The sequence below is a fragment of the Otolemur garnettii genome, unplaced genomic scaffold (assembly GCF_000181295.1).
Source record: "Otolemur garnettii isolate 467f Iridium unplaced genomic scaffold, OtoGar3 scaffold00029, whole genome shotgun sequence".
In the NCBI taxonomy this organism is placed as follows: Eukaryota; Metazoa; Chordata; class Mammalia; order Primates; family Galagidae; genus Otolemur; species Otolemur garnettii.
Window position 1 is genome coordinate 15,899,346 of NW_003852424.1, and position 6,888 is coordinate 15,906,233.

Sequence of the window (6,888 nt, forward strand, 5' to 3'; positions counted from 1 at the left end):
ACAGCAACCTCCAACTCCTGGGCTCAAGTGAGTCTCCTGCCTCAGCCTCCCAAGTACCTGGGACCACAGGCGCCGACCACACGCCCGGCTATTTTTTGTTTGCAGCCATCATTGTTGTTTGGCGGGCCCGGGCTGGATTTGAACCCACCACCTTAGGTGTATGTGGCTGGCGCCTTAGCCACTTAAGCCACAGGCGCCGAGCTGATGCTACCAAATATTTAAGGAAAAAAAAAGCAGGGAAAGGTGGCTCAAGCCTATAATCCCAACACTATGGGAAGCCGAGGAGGGAGTGTTGTCTGAGCTCAGAAGTTCCAGACCAGTCTGAGCAAGAGAAAAACCCTGGCTATACAAAAAAATAGAAAAATTATCTGGGCATTGTGGCAGGTGCCTATAGTCCCAGCTACTCAGGAGGAATTTGAGGTTGCAATGAGCTATGATGACACCACTGCACTCCAGCCTGGGTGACAGTGTGGGATCCTGTCTCTTAAAAAAAGAGAAAGAAAAAAGAGAGACAGAGAGAAGAGGGGCAACTAGCAGTAAATACAGTAGAATCTCTGTAAGTTGACCATCCAAAGGACTGTAAGAAACTGGTGAACCTACAGAGGTGGTCAACATAAGGAACTAGGCCTACTGTATCGATATATACATGTGGTACATGTCTAGTCTATGAAAATTAGGTCAACTTAAGGTGGTTAGTGTAGGGAGGTGGTCAGCTATGGAGGGTTCTACTGTATATGGGAATAGGACATGGATCACTAAGTCCACAGGCTTGGATGGCTCATTTAAAGACAGGAAGCCCAGTCTCCTAGCCAGGAAAGATGCCTCTCAGATTCTATCTCTGGCCACCAGCTTGAGTTGTTCGGGTGTGGTGTTCTACTTCTAACTTCTGCCTCCACCTCCCAAGTAGCTGGGATTACAGTCGCCAGCCACAACACCTGGCTATTTTTTGGTTGCAGCCATCATTGTTTGGCGGCCTAGGCAGCAGCCTTCACTAGGTCAGCTCCATTGTATCTGTGCGTTACGATTGGAATGTTTGTCCCTTCCAAAACTCATGTGTGGTGGTAATGTGGGAGGTGGGACCTCTGGGAGGTGACTGGGCCACTGTGGTCCATCCTCAAGGATAGGATTTATGGTGTTATAAAAGGGTGAGTTCAGGGCCCTTTGCCTCTTACCCTTCTGCCTCCTGCCAAGTCTGGATGCAGCACAAAAGCACTCACCAGCCCAGACACTGGTGTCTTGATCTTGCATTAACATGATACCTAAATTAGATAAAGATAGTATAAAGAAATGACAGAACAGGATCTCTAATAAACATAGACACCAAAGTTCTTGACAAAAACTAGCGAATCAGGGCGGTGCCTGTGGTCAGTGAGTAGGGCACCAGCCCCATATACCGAGGGTGGTGGGTTCAAACCCGGCCCCGGCCAAACTGCAACAAAAAATAGCTGGGCGTTGTGGCAGGCACCTGTAGTCCCCGCTACTCAGGAGGCTGAGACAAGAGAATCACCTAAGCCCAGGAGTTGGAGGTTGCTGTGAGCTGTGATGCTATGGCACTCTACCAAGGGAGACAAAGTGAGACTCTGTCTCTGGAAAAAAAAACAAAAAAACAAGCAAATCAGTTCCAGCAACATAGGTAGATGTAAAAATACATCACAACCTGGTAGGATTTGTCCCAAGAATGCAAAGTAGGTTCAACATTAGAAAATCAATCAAGGCTTGGCACCTGTGGCTCAAGCGGCTGAGGTGCCAGCCACATACACCTGAGCTGGTGGATTCAAATCCAGCCCAGGCCCACCAAACAACAATGACAGCTGAAACCAAAAAATAGCCGGGCGTTGTGGCAGGCGCCTGTAGTCCCAGCTACTTGGAAGGCTGAGGCAAGAGAATCGCTTAAGCCAAGGAGTTGGAGGTTGCTGTGAGCTGTGATGCCATGGCACTCTACCCAGGGCGACAGCTTGAGGCTCTGTCTCAAAAAAAAAAAAAAAAAAAAAAAAGAAAATCAATCAATATAACTCGCCATGTCAACAGACTAAACAGGAAAAACTACATGATCATATCAATAGATGAAGAAAGTGCATTTGACATAACTCAACATCCTTTCACGATAAAAACGCTCAGCAAACTAGGAATAGAAGGAAACTTCCTCAACCCGGTTAAGGGCGTCTATACAAAACCTACAGTTAACATCGTACTTAATGGTGAGAGATTTGTTTATTTACTTATTTTTTTTTAGTGATGGGTTCTCACTCTGTCACTCAGACTGGAATATAGTGGCACCATCACAGCTCACTGCAAACTTGAACTCCTGGGCTCAAGTGATCCTTCTGCCTCAGCCTCCCATGTAGCTGGGACTATAGGCATGATTCAATACGCCCAGCTAAGTTTTTTTATTTTAATTTTATTTTTTGTAAAGATGGGGGTCTTGCTATGTTGGCCAGGCTAGTCTTGAATTCTTGGCCTCAAGTAACCCTCCTGCCTCTCAGCTTCCCAAAGTGCTGGGATTACAGGTGTAGGCCATCATACCTGGCTCATGGTGAGAAATTTAATGCTCTCCCTTTAAAATCAGATATTAGGCAAAGATGTCTGCTCTTACTATTCCTATTAACTATCATACCGGAGGCCCTAATAAATGCAGTAAAGTGAGAAAAACAAATAACTGTAATCAGATTGGAAAAGAATAAAGGAAATCTTTCTATTTTTAGATGACATAATTGTCTACATAGAAAATCCACAAAAATCTACCAAGAAAAAAAAGATCCTAGAAGTAATAAGTGAGGTGAACAAGACTGCAAGATGTTAGACCAACATACAAAAAAATCCATCATATATCCATACCATGCAGTAAACAATTGAAAATCAAAATTTAAAAAATAGCACCAAAAATAAAATACTTAGGCATAAATGTAAAGAAATATGTACAGGGCCTATATACCAAAAAGATAAAGTTTGTTGAAAGAAATCAAGGAGGCTGGGCGTGGTGGGTCATGCCCGTAATCCCAATACTCTGGGAGGCTGAGGGAGTAACATCCCTGAGCTCAGGAGTTCTAGACCAGCCTAAGCAAGAGTAAGACCCCATGTTCACTAAAAATAAGAAAAAGTTAGCTGGATGTTGTGTCAGGCAACTGTAGTCACAGCTACCTGGGAGGCTGAGGCAGGAGGATCACCTGAACACAGGAGTGTGAAGTAGGCTAACACCATGGCATTCTAGCCTGTGCTCAGAGTGAAACTCTGTCTCAAAATGAAGAAAAGAAAAAAGAAAGAAAATAAAGAAAACCCAAATGAATGGAAAGACGTACCATGATTATAGACTGGAAGACTCAGTTAAGATGCTAATTCTCTCCAAATGTATTTATCAGTTTAAAGCAATCTCACTCAAAATCTCAGTAGGATTTTGTATAAAAATAGACAAGAGATTCTAAAATTTACATGAAAAGTTAAAGGAACAAGAATAACCAAAACAATTTTGAGAAAGAACAAAGTTGGAGCATTACACTACCTTGTTTATATATATATATAGGCTTTTTTGTTTGTAGAGACAGAATCTGACTTTATCACCCTCGGTAGAGTGCCATAGCATCACACAGCTCCCAGCAACCTCCAACTCCTGGGCTTAGGTGATTCTCTTGCTTCAGCCTCCCAAGTAGCTGGGACCACAGGCGCCCGCCACAATGCCTGGCTATTTTTTGTTGCAGTTTGGCTGGGGTCGGGTTTGAACCCTCCACTCTTGGTATATGGAGCCAGCACCCTACTCACTGAGCCACAGGTGCCACCCAGGCTCACTTAATTATGCAGGCTGACAAGTCCCAAAAGGACTCTGGGAGGCTGATGTGGGAGGATCCCTTGAGGTCAGGAGTTTGAGATCAGCTTGAGCAAAAGAGAGACTGTCTCTACAAAATACAGAAAAACTAGCCAGGCATGGTGGAAAAACTAGCTGGCAAGCCTAGCTATTTGGGAGACTGAGGTAGGAGGATCATTTGAGCCCAGGAGTCTGAGGCTGCAGTGAGCTATGATGACACCACTGCATTCTATCCTATGTTACACAGCAAGACTCTGTCTCAAAAAAATAAAATAAAGGCTCAGCACTCGTAGCTCAGTGAGCCAGCCACATACACTGAGTCCGGCCTGTGTCTGTTAAACAACAGTGACAACTGCAACCAAAAATAGATATTGTGGATATTGTGGTGGGTACCTGTAGTCCCAGCTACTTGGGAGGCTGAGGCAAGAGAATCACGTAAACCCAAGAGTTTGTGGTTGCTGTGAGCTGTGATGCCACAGCACTCTACGAGGATAACATAGTGAGACTGTCTCAAAAAATAAAATAAAAATAAATAAATAAAATAAAATAAAACAATGTTCTTCCCATCTAGAAATACCTAATTTTTTTTTTTTTTGAGACAGAACCTCAAGCTGTCCCACTTGGTAGAGTGCCCTGGCATCACAGCTCACAGCAACCTCCAACTCCTGGGCTCAAGCGAGTCTCCTGCCTCAGCCTCCCAAGTAGCTGGGACCACAGGTGCCTGCCACAATGCCTAGCTATTTTTTGTTTGCAGCCGTCATTGTTGTTTGGTGGGCCCGGGCTGGATTCGAACCCGGCACCGTAGGTGTATGTGGCTGGCGCCTTAGCCACTTGAGCCACAGGTGCCAAGCCAGAAATACCCAACATAATGTTTGATCAAATATCTGGACACCTTGTGACTCAGTCAAGTTGGCACATAAAATTAATTGTACTATAAAGCTACAGTAATCAAGACAGTGGGATAGGGTGGCGCCTGTGGCTCAAAAGAGTAGGGCGCTGGCCCCATATACTGGAGGTGGTGGGTTCAAACCCAGCCCCGGCTAAAAAAAAACTGCAAAAAAAAAAAAAAAAAGACAGTGGGATACTGGAAAAATGGAACACAATAAGGTCTAGAAATAGACTCACACAAATATGGTCAAATGATTTTTGACAAAGGTGCAAAAGCAATTCAATGGAGAAAAACAGTCTTTTCAACAAACGGTGCCAGAATAATTGAACATCCATATGCAAACCTCAACCCCCCCAATACAAAAAAACAAACCAATAAACAAAAATCCTTGTATTCTATCTCATACTTTATATAAAAACTAACTCAAAATGGACCGTAAATTTAAATGTCAAATGTAAAACAATAAAACTCTTAGAAGAAAACATCTTTGTGGCTTTAGATTTGGCAGAGAGTTCTTGGATAAAATACCAAAGCATGATCCGTAAAAGAAAAAAGTGATAAACTGGACATCACCAAAACTAAAAAAACTATTGTTCTGTAAAGGACACAATAAAGAAACTGAAAAGCCAAAATACAGACTGGGAGAAACTACTTGCAAACCACATAGCTAATAAAGAGTTTACATCTAGAATATATAAAAAGTTCTCAAACCTCAATAAGAAGAAAAGAAACAACCCAGTGAGAGAAGTGGTAAAGTGTTTGAATAGACATTTCACCAAAGAAGATACAGGATGGCAAATAGACACATGAAAAGCTATTATTTTTTTTTTGAGACAGGGGCTTACTCTGTTACCCTAGACTGGAGTGCTGGGGCATCATAGTTCACAGCAACATCAAACCCCTAGGCTCAAGGGATCCTCTTGCCTCAGCCTCCCTGAGTAGCTGGGACTACTGGCACCCACCACAGCGCCCTCCTAGTTTTCTATTTTTAGTAGAAATGGGGCCTTGCTCTTGTTCAGTTTGGTCTCAAACTCCTGAGCTCAAGCAATCCATCTGCCTCAGCCTGCCAGAGTGCTGGGAATACAGGCATGAGACACTATACCAAGCCATGTGAAAAGATACTCAACATCACTGGTCATTAAGGGAAATAAAATTTAGATCTATTTATGAGATACCATTACATACGTATTAGAATGGCTAAAAATAGAGAATTACTGACAATACCAACCGTTGACAAGAAAGCAGAGCAGCAGGACCTCTTGTAAATTGCTGGTGAGAATGCAGAATGGTACAACCACTTTGGAAATCCATCTAGCAGTTTCTAACCAAGTTAAATATAAAATCATCCTATGACCCAACGATCCCACTTTTAAGAATTTATCTTATAGGAATGGAAACAGATGTTCATATAAAACCTATAACTATACCTTCACTGGAAGCAAGGGAAATGTTCTTCAATAGATGAATGGATAAGCGGTGAGGCTTACTGCTACTGAGCAGTCAAAAGAATGAACTTCTGATACAGGAACACCATAGAGTAGTGGTTCTCAACCTGTGGGTCGCGACCCACAGGAACTGTATTAAAGGGCTATGGCATTAGGAAGGTTGAGAACCTCTGCAGAGGAATCTCAAATGCTAAGTGAAAGAAGCCAGTCTTAAAAGCTACATCCTGGATCCTTTGTGTATACAACATTCTCAAAAAGATAAAAACCAAGCCACGCAGTGGCTCATGTCTATAATCCTAGTACTTTGGGAGGCCGAGATGGGTTGATTGCTTGAGATCAGGAGTTTGAGATCAGCCTGAGCAAGAGTGAGAACCCTGTCTGTAAAAATAGCCAGGTGTTGTGGCAGGCGCCTGTAGTCTCAGCTACTTGGAGACTGAGGCAAGAGAATTGCTTAAGCCCAAGAGTCTGAGGTTGCTTATTGAGGGTGACACAGTGCAAATCTGTCTCCAAAAAAAAAAAAAAAAAAAAAAAAAAGATAGCCAGGTATGGTGGCTCAGACCTGTAGTCCTAGCACTCCGGGAGGCCTAGGTGGGTGGATTGCCTGAGCTCCTGAGTTTGAGACCAGCCTGAGCCAGAGCATGACTTCGTCTCTAAAAATTGCCAGGCGTTGTGGCGGGCACCTATAGTCCCAGCTACTTGGGAGGCTGAGGCAAGAGAATCGCTTAAGCCCAAGAGTTTGAAGTTGCTGTGAGCTGTGA